Source organism: Euleptes europaea, chromosome 5, assembly GCF_029931775.1.
Source record: "Euleptes europaea isolate rEulEur1 chromosome 5, rEulEur1.hap1, whole genome shotgun sequence".
NCBI classification, from domain to species: Eukaryota; Metazoa; Chordata; class Lepidosauria; order Squamata; family Sphaerodactylidae; genus Euleptes; species Euleptes europaea.
Window position 1 is genome coordinate 68,035,485 of NC_079316.1, and position 15,755 is coordinate 68,051,239.

General features: G+C 43.4%; 1 protein-coding gene across 5 annotated transcripts in view; it reads right to left on the reverse strand.

Moving 5' to 3' along the window:
* Positions 1-15,755, reverse strand: part of FGFR2 (fibroblast growth factor receptor 2) — a 165,066-nt gene that overhangs the window by 123,377 nt on the left and 25,934 nt on the right. For 4 of the 5 annotated variants that reach the window (XM_056850349.1, XM_056850350.1, XM_056850346.1 and 1 more), the window contains exon 1: positions 5,304-5,400. The exons of the other annotated variant lie outside the window; for it this stretch is intronic. The gene's annotated coding sequence lies outside the window, so the exon portion shown is untranslated. Of the gene's footprint in view, positions 1-5,303; positions 5,401-15,755 lie in introns of those variants that run through there. 5 annotated transcript variants of the gene reach the window in all.

Consider the following 15,755-nt stretch of genomic DNA (forward strand, 5'->3'; position numbering starts at 1 on the left):
TCAGCTGTGGTCCTCTATTCATAATACATGGTCAATGATATTGGACTATGTCACAGGGTAAGGATTATTTAAATAATAACGTGAATTGTTTGAATAATCCAGATGACCCAGTGCAGTAACACTGCATAAAGTGCTTGACCTCAACCAACGTCTGTCCAGCCCAGCTCAACCAGTAAAGTCATTGTATGATGTTGGGGAAGCCAACATAATATACCTCGCAGAGTTGTGGTGAGGATAAGGGGTGAGACACAAATTTAATAAATAAATGCTGAGACCTGTATTATTATTTACGCCCATATTTTCTCCAACACACCGCTACGAAAATGAATAAAACAGGAGTCTTGTGGCATCTTAAAAACTAACAGGTTTTTATTCTAGCATAAACTTTCCTGAATATGACTGTAGTTCACAACAACGCCACAAGACCTCTGTTTATTTTTGCCACTACAGACTAATATAGACACCACTCTAGTAAAATAAAGGTTCCTTTTTCTCTCTCTGCAGACATCTGACACCCCCAGTAGAAGTTCAGCGCAGTCCCTTCCACACAACCACATTCAATGGAAGAACAGTACTGCTGCTACTCCTTCTTCTTTTAAAAAGAACAACAGTGTTCTGGTAAAACACAGGTCTAAAGAAATGTGTTTTCTAATCCTACTAATGCCTGTTGGCCTGGAGGGGAAGGGACGGACAGGGGACTGCACAAACCAACTCAATAACGATCAATCAGAAAGCTTCTCTGTGCTGTTAAAGAAAGTCCAAATCGAGTCTAAGGTATCGGAGGACAAATAAATCAAATAGCCATCACGTTATAGTCCGCGATAGATCTTAACTCCACTTTGAAGGAGCCAAAACTTCAACGGTCACTATTGGAGGTGAACAAAACCAAAACTCAGCCATTGTCCTTTTGTTTCTTCTGTTCCCCCTGCTGATCCACTGCCTTTTCTTTGTTTAAGAACAGCAATACTCCAATAATATTTCTCTATGTGCCAGTTTAGATGTTAGAGACTATGAGGAAACACATCTGCCTTCTTACAGAGAACTATCCAGTTCCTATCCAGACATTCTCTGCTCAGTCCTGGATGTCAACACACTCAACGTAAACTCCTTCATGGCAGCTGCCACAAGGATACTCCTGAAAAGCACATTGCTCATAGGAAAAGTGGTCTAGAAGTGATACATCATAATTACACACATATTCACTTTACCACAAGCCAATATTCAACTAACAAGATGTTTCATATTCAAAATTTGACGAAAACTGCACAAATGCTGCAATTAGTAAAGTCTAGTTCACTGTGTCCCATCTAGGAGGAGAAAAAAAAATACCTTACTACTTAATCTTTGATTCTATGTATATAAACTTTCATAGCTCATAAGCAACCTAAAACTTTCATGTAAAATCTTTAGCGGTAAGATTTCAGTTCGTTAAAGGTTTCCAATCCCAGCTCTACTTGCACTACCTCCTCTTAATTCAATAATAAATGCAGGAAAATGGCATAATACCTTTAAGAAAGGAACAGTTGAACTATATTACCATAAAAGGACCTAGTAGGTGTAAATCCATGAGGTCTCTTTAAATCAGTTTAGTCTTTGCAACCATATACTGGGCACAGCCAATAACAGAGAATCCACTTGTCTTTAGATAAGTGCTTTTATAACTCTGTGCGCTCTACCAGTGTTAACTATTATATGGACTTCTACAGACTCCATATTCTCCCAAAGATTATACAAGTTATTCATAAACCAGTCTCAGTTGAGGTAAGACCACCAGAATGTGTACGGCTCTCGTGTGGTACAGTGGTTAGAGCACCAGGCTGTGGAAGAGACACAAGTTTAAACCCCCACCCCGCTGTGACGTTCATAGCACACCTCATAGCCAGGGAGGGTAAAATGGAAGACAGGAGAACCGTGCCATTAGCCCTGAGCTCCTTGGAGAAGTGCGAGAAAAAGGCAAAAAGTTTGTGACATCCCTTATTTTAAAAAGGGGTTTCCCTCTGAAGTCAGAGGAAAAGACCTATAGAGTTCCTTCTATAGAAATCGAGGCAGGCAGGACATGCCACCTCTCACGGCACCTGAGCTCAATAAACCACTAAGCCAGCCACTTAAGCTAGCACGAACCACTCTCCTTCTGTGGGTTTTTTTTTTTTGCAGCAGCAGCAGCAGCCAAATTAGAAGCCTTTGAATCAAATGAACGCCCACTACCCCATCCCTAAAAAGAAACATGAGCACTCCCCACTGACCACGAGAGCTTCCCAGCCCTCATCTCAAAGCAGATGGGTCCCTCCAGGAGGGATAAAAAACAACAGCCCCAAATTCCTTAACCTTCTGACTTGTCATAGTCACCGCCCAATGATCTTATAGAGGGACCTCCTACCCGGGGTAATTATGTACCTCTATCTCAATGTTTGGAACACAGCCCCAGCATGCTTTTTGGCCTCGACAATTCTGGCTTCCTGACTACAATAGCATAATCCCTCCCGAAGTCTCCGGCTCCGCGAAAGCCACACATACTGTTTATTTTTCCCCCTTGAAAGAGAACTCTTGTCTCTCTTCTCAGCCCTTACACTGGGGCGGAGTTGTCAGCCGCCCGCGATTGATGGCTCTGCCTTGCCACCCGCTCATCAAGTCAATTTTCACCTCGTCACATACCTGCCCAAATTTTCTCCGCCAAACTGACAAGCCTGGGAAGAGGCGCCCAGGATTGGAAGCCAGACCGAATTCCTTCAAGCTGCAGCTCGACATTTTTTCTTTCTTTTTAAGACATGGGAAAACAAGTAGGACTTGTTCTAGAGGTAATTAAGCTCAATCCTAAATGTTCATTTTAATCTATCTCCATTGTTATTTGGGTGATGTTTATCGCTCCACAGAGAGCTGGCAACGATCCGTATGTCACCCAAATCGATACCCTGACCTGGGTCTCCTGCTAGGCGTTTAGAACACAGCAAAACCCAGGCAAGTATGGATCAATGTCCTCTCCCAGCTTATAGAAAATTAGCTGTATAGCAATTAAGTGACAGTACACTGGATCTGCCCATCAGAAGAGAGCAAAGCCCTCCCCCACACACACCGCCTTTTCACACTGCAATCTTCAAAGGGATCAGCAATTAAACATTAATTCTGGAAGGTTATTCGGGAAAACAGCCTGGCAGCATCAGTAGTTTTGCATTGTTTGAACTTCTTTCATTCATTTTCCCCCCTCAGGTCTAGCCTGTTTTTCCTCCAAGTCTTCTGTGGATCAGAGAGAGAGAAAAAATCTGCATTTTAATTGACATTCCAGAGAGGTACAGGGGCCGCTTATTGCAGTCTATTCAAACCAAACAGGCTTTTCAGATGAAAATGAGTAAAGGCAAGTAGAAGATTTACAGGGATTTGGTACAAAGGAGACAATGAGGTTTGAAATGTTGATGGCGCTTCACACCAACCACATAATGGGCCACTGTTTGAAAGGGCAGTTTTTCTCACTGAAATATATATATATATTTTTTCATGGGGCTTTCTCCTTCTGTGAGGAAGGAAAATTATGAATCACTTCTCCCCCCAAAAGAGGCAGCTTCTAAACAATGCCTCCCCAGATGGAGAACGGCTTGTACTTTTGGTCTGCATTACTTCAACATCACGTTTCCACTAAGCTCCATGTAAATCATTTCTCTCCATATACACAGATTGTTGCAACATTCACTAAAGAATCCCATGTGTTGTTGCTTTTTTTCCTTACTAGGTCCCTTCTGCAGCGCTATAGGTGAAAGAATTTCCACATGCACAGGTTCTGACGTGTTCCACGTTCATAAAGCCTGATCCTCACGCTTCCTGCAACTGAATAAACTAGATCCCCTTCTCCACCCCAAATTTTCCCCCTCTTCAAACAAAAGCCCTTTAATTCCACGCCAATTAAATTGCAGCTCTACAATTTGGGTCCTGTTACAACCATAAAATTCCACAAGGACTTCTCTTTTTTATGGAATACAGCGTGCATCTGATCGTAACTGGAAACATAATCGGGACGGCGGTCACAAGCAGTACTTAGCAACTAAGAAGGAAAAGTTTTGGGGCTCGAAACATGCCCAGAATCACATGCTGTACCCTTCAGGTTGCCCAGTGGTGTGGGGATACTCTGCACATGCTCGAAGGTATAGTGCTTTTCTACTTCCAGTTCCAGAGACTAGCAAAGGAAACACATTTAGGGGAGGCTAAATCTTTCCCTCAAATTAAGCCTTGGTTATAGAGGTTAAGAATGGTTTCACTATACTTGACAGAAGAGTATGGAATGTATATGTGACATTCTAAAGACGCAGAACTTAACATACGTTGTCATAGGGGAGGGGGAGGTTGCAAATCCAAGAACTGCAAAGAAAGAGTGGTAAGACAGTACCATGAACTTTGCCACCTAATTAGGAGGCAAAAACTGGGGGGGGAGGGGGTAACGTTGCTATCCTAAGCACACTCATTCACCTGGAAACCAATGGGACATGGTTCCAAGTAAACGTATTAAGGAGCAGGGTGTTACGTTTTCAGCAATATCAGTTTCCATGAGAAATACCTGACATCATTGCAATCAGAGATCTTGCTCAGAAGGGATGAAATGTGGTTTGCTAGGAGGGTGGCGTGAGAATCTATGGAAGCCTGGAGGAAGGAGAGGAAAAAACTGTTCCAGCGATCCTTCGGAGAGGTACACCTAGGCACTTTCTCACACATGCCAAATAATGCACTTTCAGTCCACTTTCAATGCACTTTAACGATCGTTTGCAAGTGGATGTTGCCAGTTCACACAGTAGAATCCAGCTTCAACGTGCATTGAAAGTGCATTATTCAGCATGTGTGAAAGTGCCCCTAGACTCCATCACTGCAGGCTGATCCAAGACCACGGGTGCCCACTAAATCCATGTGCCACCACATCTGAGCGCCAGCACATCCCAGCTTATCTGACCCATCCATGCCAATGGGGGGGGGGGGAGTAAGTATGAGCTTATTAGGTACTTGTGGCCACATGTCACTTTGAAAAGGCAAGTACCTGACCGCAGAGGGCTGGGCAGAGAACACGGGACGCTCCCCACCCCCCAAATACCTAGGAGGGAAAGCAAAGCAAAGCAAAGGGAAAGTAGCTGGGGGCAGATTTTGATCCTGCAAAGGAGAAGCACAAAGCAATTGCCGGGGCGGGGGGAAGAATCCAGGCAGAGATGGCCGGGAAACTTCCTTCTTGGAGATCTCCGAGCTCCTTTTCAAAAAGTGGGGATTAATCTCTCTTTCCCCCGTCCCCCCCTCCCGCGCGCCTCCCAACGGCAAGCCAAGCCTGGTCCAATTACCTCGTATGAAAAGGCTCCGGGTAAGCGATCTGCCGTCCCCTTGTCGCAGGCGTGTGGACGGGATGAAGCAGAGCGGCCAGAGCAGACTCCCCGACCCCGAAGGACGGCGAGGGGGCAAAAACGTCGGTCTCCTGCTTTATTCCGCATTCGGGCGCTTCGAGAAGTCGGCTGGGACCCCCGGAGCCGGGGGGGAGAAGTCGGCGGCCGCGATCCCCATCTCCGCCATCGCAACGCTTTCTACCCCGCAAAAAAATGGAAAGGCTCTACTGATCAGCCAGCAGGACGGAGACGGGTTTGTTGGAAAGGAGTTTGCAAAAAAAAGGGAACACACGCACAACAAAAAAAAATAAAAATAGACGGAAACCAGCGTGTTACCAGAAACTTTTTCCTGCCCACTTCGCTACGGCAGCTAAGGATCCAGGCTTGGGAGAAGAAAGGGAAGGGGGGAAAAAAACCGCTTCCAAAAACAATGTTTTTTGGGGGAGGGGGGAAAAACAAAAACCGTCGAGCACGAACCAATGCTTGCAGTTAAGTCCCGATCCGGTCCATCCAGAACCCCCGTGGCAAGCGAACTCTAAAGCTTTATCAACTCCACGGACCCTTTCCCTCCCTCTCTCCCCCTCTCCCCCCCCCCGGTCCCTGGTCACGCCCCCGAAGTGGAAACCCGAGCCATTTCCTGGACAGCGCCTCTGCCAATCACAGCCGCGCAGTTCAGCAATAGTTGAACTCCCCGGCGTAGGCGCTTCCCCTCGCGCCCCGCGCAGAGATGCAAGCCGCAGCCTCTCTCCCCTGCAGCCTCGCCAAAGCGCGTTTGGAGGGGGGAAACGCCTCCAAGCGGCACCACAGAACCGGGATGATGGGGGGGGGGATCCACCTTGACCAACAACGGGGAAGGAGCGGGGGGGGGGGAACCCAGCAAGGGAAAGATCCAGCGTTGTGTTATATTGCTGACCGTCACAGCTAGGGTTGCCAACCTCCAGGTACTGGGGGAAGAAAAAGGCACCGCTGTACTAATAATATCAAGGAATTCAGTACAGAGGCAACGTATGCAAAAGTGAAAACAGTATTTATATAGTGATAACTTATACAATTGAAATACAAAATGACTGTACAAAGAGGATGGTATTCCAATAGTTACAAAATTCATAAAATAGTTGAAAATCTCATAAGAGTAAAGCCAGTCTTCGGGGAAGGGGGGGGGGACCCAGCAAGGGAAAGATCCAGCGTTGTGTTATATTGCTGACCGTCACAGCTAGGCCAACCTCCAGGTACTAGCTGGAGATCTCCTGCTATTACAACTGATCTCCAGCCGATAGAGATGAGTTCACCTGGAGAAAATGAACTCTTTGGCCATTGGACTCTATGGCATTGAAGTCCCTCCCCTCCTAGGGTTGCCAACCTCCAGCTAGTAGCAGGAGATCTCCTGGTAATACAACTGATCTCCAGCCGACAGAGATCAGATCACCTGGAGAAAAATGGTCGCTTTGTCAATTGAACTCTATGGCACTGAAGACCCTCCCCAAACCCCGCCCTCCTCAGACTCCGGCCCCAAAATCTCCGGCTGGTGGCGAAGAGGGACCTGGCAACCCTAGTCACAGCCAGGGGCGGTGCCAGTCTTTTTTGCGCCCTAGGCAAGGCTAACTACTTGTACCCCCCATAGCTAATCCATTTTCAAAAACAGATGTCTTGTAGAAAAAATAAAAAACTGAATCCTGATGCATTCGTACAAAACTTTTTATAAGACTTTATAATTAGTTATTTTCCATAGCACTTGTTGTGGTAGGTAAAGGTAAAGGTCCCCTGTGCAAGCACCGGGTCATTCCTGACCCATGGGGTGACATCACATCCCGATGTTTTCTAGGCAGACTGTTTGCGGTGTGGTTTGCCAGTGCCTTCCCCAGTCATCGTCCCTTTACCCCCAACAAGCTGGGTACTCATTTCACCGACCTCAGAAGGATGGAAGGCTGAGTCAACCTTGAGCCGGCTACCTGAAACCAACTTCCGTTGGGATCGAATTCAGGTCGTGAGCAGAGCTTTTGACTGCAGTACTGCAGCTTAACCCTCTGCGCCATGGGGCTCCTCACTTGTTGTGGTACTTATCTTAAAATAAAATTTGCATTTTTTCCAAGAAACTAATCTGTTTAAAACTGTGCCCCTCAGGCCAGTTCTGCGCCCCTCTGAGGTCTGTGCCCTAGGCGACCGCCTCTTTTGCCTTAATGGTTGCACCGGCTCTAGTCACAGCCTTGACTGAGGTTTGGGAACAAGATTGAAACCAAAATCCCAATGGGGAGGGTGCGTCAATTCTCTTGGTTTCAACCGTCAGGAAAGAATTCCGCCTAATCTTTGGCAGCAGAATGAAAGAGGAGCCTGGTGGCACCTTCAAGGCGGACTGCATTTATTCCAGCATACCACCTCTCCCCACCAAAAAAAAAAAAGTTTACATTTGGTGTACAGATTGCTAAGTCTTTTAAGAACTCTTTTTCAGGAAAGTCTTCCCTTCCCACCTACTGGAACTGCTGTCCGCCATCAGATGGCCCACTCATAGTCACATGAACACATGAAGCTGCCTTATATTGAATCAGACCTTTGGTCCATCCAAGTCAGTATTGTCTACTCAGACCGGCAGCGCCTCTCCAGGGTCTCAGGCAGAGGTCTTTCACATCACCTACTTGCCTAGTCCCTTTAACTGGAGATGCCGGGGATTGAACCTGGGACCTTCTGCATGCCAAGCAGAGGCTCTACCACTGACCCACTGCCCCTCCCCTAGTTACTCACTCAAAGGTATTTTCCCCAAGAGTAAATGAACCTATTCTGTGGGTTGCTCTGTACAGTCCCTGAGAGAGGTAACTGTGTTTTGGTAGAGTAATGATCCCTTTGAATAGGATTAGGAATCCCTGCCAGCAACCCTGTGTGTAAATGGTCATTGAAGTGAAGTGTCTCTGAATCTCATAAGGATATATTGTCAAGTATCATTCTTCAAACAGGGAGGTCACAGAGTTAGAGAGAAAGAGATAGACCCAAAACACAGTCTTTTTGATGGCTTATTACCCTGCTCTTTTTTCTTCTTTCCTGTTATGGGAAAGTCTTTCTCAGTTTTGTTAAAATGCTGAGACAGAGTACAAAGGGCAAAATCCAGTGAGAAGTTCTCGTATGAGTTTCCATTCATGGATTGTGCCAAAAACAGAAAAAATATAGGCATCATGCTTCCTAACATGGAGTGGTAATGAATACATATAGAAATGCAAGTTATTGTATTCAAGTCACAGCCCCAAATGATTATATCATACTAAATCATACTAAATTTCACCATCAATGAAATTAAACATAAGGCAATCCATCCAAAAGATGCGTGTGTGTAAAGTGCCGTCAAGTCGCAGCCGATTTATGGCGACCCCTTTTGGGGTTTTCATGGCAAGAGACTAACAGAGGTGGTTTGCCAGTGCCTTCCTCTGCACAGCAACCTTGGTATTACCTTGGTGGTCTCCCATCCAAATACTAACCAGGGCTGACCCTGCTTAGCTTCTGAGATCTGACGAGATCAGGCTAGCCTGGGCCATCCAGGCATGTGTAAACACCCTGAAACCAATGAACTTAAGCAAGCACACCTAAGTCTTACATAGGATTGTGGCCAAGATGTTTCAAAGTGCTACTGGAACCTAGTGCGATACTCCAGATTAAGTCAGTAATTTGAGCATTACCCCACAAAAACTTACACGATCGTTTAAGTTTTCTTTGCATGCATCGATATGGTATGAATTACCTCACATTATTATACCCAAATAATGTATGCATATAGAGCTGGAAAATGTTATGTTTTCTTATTTATCAACACATAATAAGAAATACCTAGGGGAAAGAGCATCTAGTATTTCTGGAGGGGGATTTCATTTTGTGCCATGAACAGAATTTTCATTTTCTGCCCTTTTCAGATTAGCTTGGAGTAGCAATATTTTCTTTTAATGCTTTAAAGTTATTTTACAAATCAATGTTCTATGTTTCACTTTTTAACAGTTGTTATTTTGAATGCAGTCTACATCTTAGAAAAATATTTGCAAAAACAAAGAAAAATCAAAATTTCAATGTAATTAGTATGAAATTGTTATTTTACTGTCGATAATATTTAAATAAAAATAATCTCACTCTTTAAATTATCACTCCTGCCATTTCATTACCTTCACTTATTTTAAACAATGAAAACCAGGTGACATAAATCTCTGCATTTAAGCGTTAATGAACCTTTAGATCTTTACATGAATTTCTGATGAATGGCACTGCAAATATTTCAGGGTTTTAAAAATTTCAATACCTTTATTGGCATACCATCAAGCAGTAGATCAAATAAAACCAACCCTCTTAACATCATTTAACCTCCACCTCTTAACAATTTCATCAAAAAATTTAGCCACAGATTCAATAGTCTCAGAATCTCAGGAGGATAATAACAATTGGATCTTACTATCATCAGCTTGATATACATGATTTGAGAGAAAGGGATCTAAAAGGACAGTACGAATTTCACAATAAAATGGACAATACAAGAGCATATGGTCAATACTTTCTATTTACACATTTACACACCCTGGCAGAGTGTGGGATTTTCTTATATCTCCCATACAGAACAGCAGAAGGGTTTTAAAAATTTCTAATCTTTATGACTCTAGAGAGACGTTTACTGTGCAATCCTATGCAGAGTTACTTTAACCTCAGTCCATTGATTTAGACTGGAGTAATTTTGCATAGGATTGCTCTGTTAAGAGTAGAAAACTACAACCTTAGCAATGGTTGTTAAGGTAAAGATTGGCAGGTAGATTTTAGTATATCTTCATTTAATTAAAGTGCCTCACCTTTTTTGGAATGTTTAATGTGGGCAATTCTGGACTTGTTAATTTAATTTTCTTTGGCATTTTCACACAATGCACTGTGCTAACTGCAAACAAGCAGAGGACATATTTGGCTGGGTTTACTGATGACAATCCATGTGCAGGAACAGGCTTCCACATGTCAATGTAGTGCACAGGACAGGGAAGGTAAAAGGCTACGTCACAGGAAGAGAAGTATGCGCCCTGTGTGTGTGTGTAACATACGCCAAACATCTTCCATTATCTTTTTTAAAATCTCCATTAATCAGCCCTGTTTTGGGTAGCCACAGGCCAGTCAGGAAAAAAAAATTATCTGCATATATGCTTGTAGTACACATAGCAACATTCATTTTGAATAACACATTCACTTTAAAAATGAACAAATGTACATATCACAGACAATATTTATGACAGGTGACGCTGACCCAGCTGATGAGCCCGCAGCAGGCTCACGAGCCCAGATCAGGAGCAGGGGGGTGACTGCCTCGTTTGGCTTGTGAGCCGGACAAGAGCTCTCAAGGGGCCATATGTTTGACACCCCTGAACGGAGACCGAAACAGGTTTAAGTAGTCTTTAATCCAGGCATAAGTTGTTGTGACTCCCGAACTGGGACACTTTGAAAAACAGCAGTATGTTTGCTTACCCAGGATTCTACCAGAGAGCATGAGTCCAAGACAGGGATGCCAGCCTCCAGGTGCAACCTGGGGATCCCCTGAATTACAGCTCATCTGCAGGCTACAGAGATTGGTTCCCCTGGAGACAATGGATGATGTGGAGTTTCGACTCTATGGCATTGTACCCCACTGAGGCCCCTGTCCTTCCGAGGCTCCGTTCCCAAATCTCCAGGAGTTTCCCAACTTGGCATCCCTCCCTCCCATCCCCTGCCAGTGGCTAGGTTTGTCACAAACTGGGACTTGTTTGTGATGGTCAGATGCTATATTTGTGTGTCCCTTTCATATTTATCTTAGGTGGTTTCAGAATTCACTATCTACCCCCTAAAGAACACTATTCAGGTAACATCGTAAGAATCAAGTTGAGGCCTACATGGATACATGCCAGACGTTGTGTGGATACATACCAGACATTCTAAATAACCAAGACATTATGCTGTTTTCAGAGACCTGTTTTATCTTGAATTTGAAAACATGGCAAAACGCAGGGGGAGAGCAAGGCGATCTCTGATGGTCAGCAACAAACATCATGCATAATCAAAACAAATACCCGAAGTCGCCGGCGGAGTGATGGCGAGGGAAACAGCCTTGCATACAAGGCCATAATATGCTGCCTGAATGGAGAAAATGTATTCAAGAAACACATAACCTCTGACAAGACAAAATCTGCAATGTCAGCAATATACTTAGTGTAGTCCAAAATAAAATTATGTATTCATGAGCACATGAAGTTGTATTATACTGAACCAAACCACTGATCTATCATGATCATAACTGTCTAGTCTGACTGGAAGCAGCCTCCAGGGTCTTACACAGAGGTCTTTTTACATCACCTACTATCTGATCCAGCCAGCATGGTGTAGTGGTTAAGAGCGGTGGTTTGGAGCGGTGGAGTCTGATCTGGAGAACCAGGTTTGATTCCCCACTCCTCCACAGGAGCAGCGGAAGCTAATCTGGTGAACTGGATTTGTTTCCCCACTCCGACACATGAAGCCAGCTGGGTTACCGTGGGCAACTTACAGTTCTATTAAGAGCTCTCTCAGCCCCACCTACCTCACAGGGTGTCTGTTGTGGGGAAGGGAAGGGAAGGTGATTGTAAGCCGGTTAGAGTCTCCCTTAAGTGGTAGAGAAAGTCGACATATAAAAACCAACTCTTCTTCTCCTTCTTTTAACTGGAGATGCAATTGAACCTGGAACTTTCTGCATGTAAAGTAGATGCTCTACCACAGAGCCAGAGCCCCTTCCCAAATAAAGAGGTAGCCGCAGATACCATCCGTTTGAAAGCAAAGTAAGCTTCTAATGATGAAAAGGGGGCATTCCCAGGGGCGGGATTGACATTCATCAGCTCTGTGAGCCCTTTTGCCCTGAGAATACCCCCCTTTTGCCGGAGAAAACACCAGCAAAAATGGTAGTGCAGCCCATGGAATTGCATACAGCAATTTAACAGGCTCCATCAAATTTTCCTGTGCACCTTTGTCGTTTCGTCATGCAATGCTTCAGTAATACTTAGTTGAAGGAACCATGTGAGCAGAATGAAGGTTGTGATTCCTCCCCACAAAGACATCACCATCCTAGATGGAAGATGTTTCAGTTGAGAAGAACCACATTACCTGTTCTGCTCACATGGCTCCTACATCCTAATATCTATAGAGCAGAGTACTATGAAGTCACAGGGAAGAAGCTTCCTCACTGCTGTGGTAAATCTAATTGTTTTTATTGAAAGGCGATATCTGTCAACCAAATAGTCAAATAGCTCAGGAATCTATGGTAGACTCATAGAAAAAGAAAAGACAGACCTGCCTGATGTATTGAAAGCTTTGTCTTTGTCTTTAGAAGGAATTAAAAAAAGAGTGTTGTACTTTGGCCAAGAGAAACACAAAAAATAAATATACAGAGCAGGATATATCATAACTTTACCACTAATGTAAATTCGAAGCCTCTTTTTTAAAGGCCCTTTCATAAATATTTTGTAGTCCCTCAAGCGAATCATGAACCTTATGAAATCGGAAGATAAATTTCTAGACAGAATAAAACCATAGGAAATCGTCTTAATATAATTTGAATTGCCACTTGAAAAAAAGCGACTCCTGGAAATAAAGAAAACTGATTAATAAACCAGTATTCTGTACAATCAGTTGATATAAAGGGAATAAAAAATCTTAAACTGCACTGGACGGCCAAACTATTGGGGTGTGTGTGTGTGTTAAGTGCCGTCAAGTCGGTTCCAACTCATAACGACCCTATGAATCAATGTCCTCCAAAATGTCCTATCTTTGACAGCCTTGCTCAGGTCTATTAACTATTGTTAATGCTATTTAAGTACAAATATACATTTTCTATCATGTCTTCATTGTTGATGAATAGAATTTTCAAGAGCAACAAACCCTGCAGTATGGTTGGTTATAGTGCTACCATTATAAAGCAAGCTGAAATGCCTTCTAAATTTACCATACCATCCTAAGCAGAGTTACATCCTTCTAACCCCATTGATTTCAGTGGATTTAGAGGGGTATAACACTGTATAGGATTGCACTGTTAGCGAGGCCTAGAATGTATCTTCTGTCTCTCTATATTTATATTCTCACTGATACCACAATTCTCTTTTCAAATCAGTGCAATTCCATTACTTTTATCCCTTGCAGTCTTCTTCACACAAACTATGGAACAAGTGCTTTTGCCGATTTGCAGCTACTTCTAATTCAGAAATTGACATGTCACCAGCGAGATACAGATTTCACAGCTTCAAGTGTGTCTCTTGTCCATTGAAAACATTGTTAACACATTCTCACATAAATTACTGGTAAGCAGCACAGGAAGCAGCAATACCTTTCTCCCATTCATCAACAACACTGCATACTCCAACAGGGGGGGGGGGAACCAGTCCACTAAAGATGACAAAATAAAGACACCTATTTCTTGTGTCTGGAAGCAGTTTCAGAATTTATTCTTTGGGGCGATGAAAAGACAACAACTTATCAAAAGCTTATTCACTTAAACGTATTCATCTAAAGGAGCCAATTTCCAAGCTTGGCCACAACAACCCTCTCGCTTGGAGAAAAGCAGAAACATGTTTGGCATTTAAAAAACAACAACCAATGCTGTCATCATATTTAGGCTTTAAGTGATCTCAGGGAACCCAGGAAGCTTTTCACACTAGTTAGGATGCAGAATGAAAGAATAATCTCTTTACAGGCTTTTTAAAATTATTATTATTCCCCCTCTTCTTCTGAAAGTGGCTCGAATCTTTTTTGTCAATTCTGCTGCACGTGAATGGTGTGGCTAATAAGCCTATTAATGAGGTTCCACAGTGGAGTGTGAATAGGTAAATAAGCCCCAATCTGTTGAGGTTCAGCAGCAAGGGCAGTAAAGCCATCAAGAGCTAAAGGTGACAGTTTGAACTGAAATAGGAACAACAGCTCCAGGTTTCAAGCAAAAGAAAAGGCAGACAAGGCCTGCATTCAGAAACTTTCTACCCCCAACTGAGCTCCATTATCGTCCTGTTTCTTCCCCCTTTATAAAATGCCTCGAGTAGTCAAAAAAAGCTCTTGAGACGTCCTTTTTCATTCTGGTAATGATACATCAATAGGGAAGAGGGAAAATTAGGACTCCCAATACCCCCCCCTTCGCACCACAGATTTCAAAAGAACAAATAGCACTGCCTCTCAGCATATGAACTAAATGGGGAAAGGATGGGGAGTTGTGGGGGACAGAAAATACAACTTTTTTCCCCGTGTATTCCATCTGTCTTTCTTGCCACTCTGAAATGTGGTTCTGCTACATCAGGACCAGATATTCACTGCCAAATACAGATACTCAAACACATGTAAAACAAAATGCCCAGATCAAGACGCTTTCTGCTTGTGAAGGCTTTACATGCAAAGATGTTGCTTGTTTATGCCATGTGTGAAATACACAGCAACGCATATTCTGATGGGTGCTATTATTTGATCACACAATAATCATTTACCTACATGATTCCATGATATATTGTTTGAATGTGCCTTACCACAGTGAAATCACCATTTATCACATCCTGGAAAACTTTCCAAAAGAAATGGCAAAAGGCAGTTATCACAGCACTGGTGACTTTTCCACATCAAAAATATCTGAATCCTTCATAGCACAGTGGCAAGGTAGGGAACCTTAAATCTAGGAAGCTTTGTTTTGCAGAGATTCATTGAAATCCATTGAGATCCATGGTTTGGGGGTGGGAAGCAGCTGTGAATTTCCTGCACTGGACTAGATGACACTGGTGGTCCCTTCCAACTCTGTGATTCTATGGTGACATGAACAGAGTGATTGGACAGAAAGATAATTTTTGCAGAAAATAAGTCATAGGAGGAAAAAATATCAAGGTAGAGTTTACAGTAATCAGATGACATGTGAACAGGATTTTAATAGCACACAGAACAGGCAACAAAACCATTCCTCAGAGAACTAGCATTACTTGGGGGTGGGGAAGAAGACATTTCAGAAGCAAATAGTTATATAAAAGTTAGCCTAAAGAATGCCATGCTAGGAGACAGGGGAAAACGTAGTCTGTTATGGTGGCAGAGAAATATGCAATGGGAATAGCTGGAACAGAAGCATTAATCCCTATTTCAAGACTCAGTGTGAGACATCCATGAAGCATCCCAAACGAAATGAGGAAAGCTAAGAGAGAGAGGAGAGGATGGAACAATCACACCAGATCCAACCAAGACTGAATGCTCTTCTGCAATGGAGTGGCATAAGCTTCAGAAGTATACCAAAAGTCTGGTATAGTAAGGTACATAGGAACAGAACTACATAAGAAAAGTCATCAGCAGCCATAGGGGTGATCACAATTCAATTTACATTGGCAGTCCTGAACAAGATAAATCAAAAGTGTCAGCACATAGTGGCCTCTTCACTTTGGACTGAAACAAAAGTTTCATCTGTCT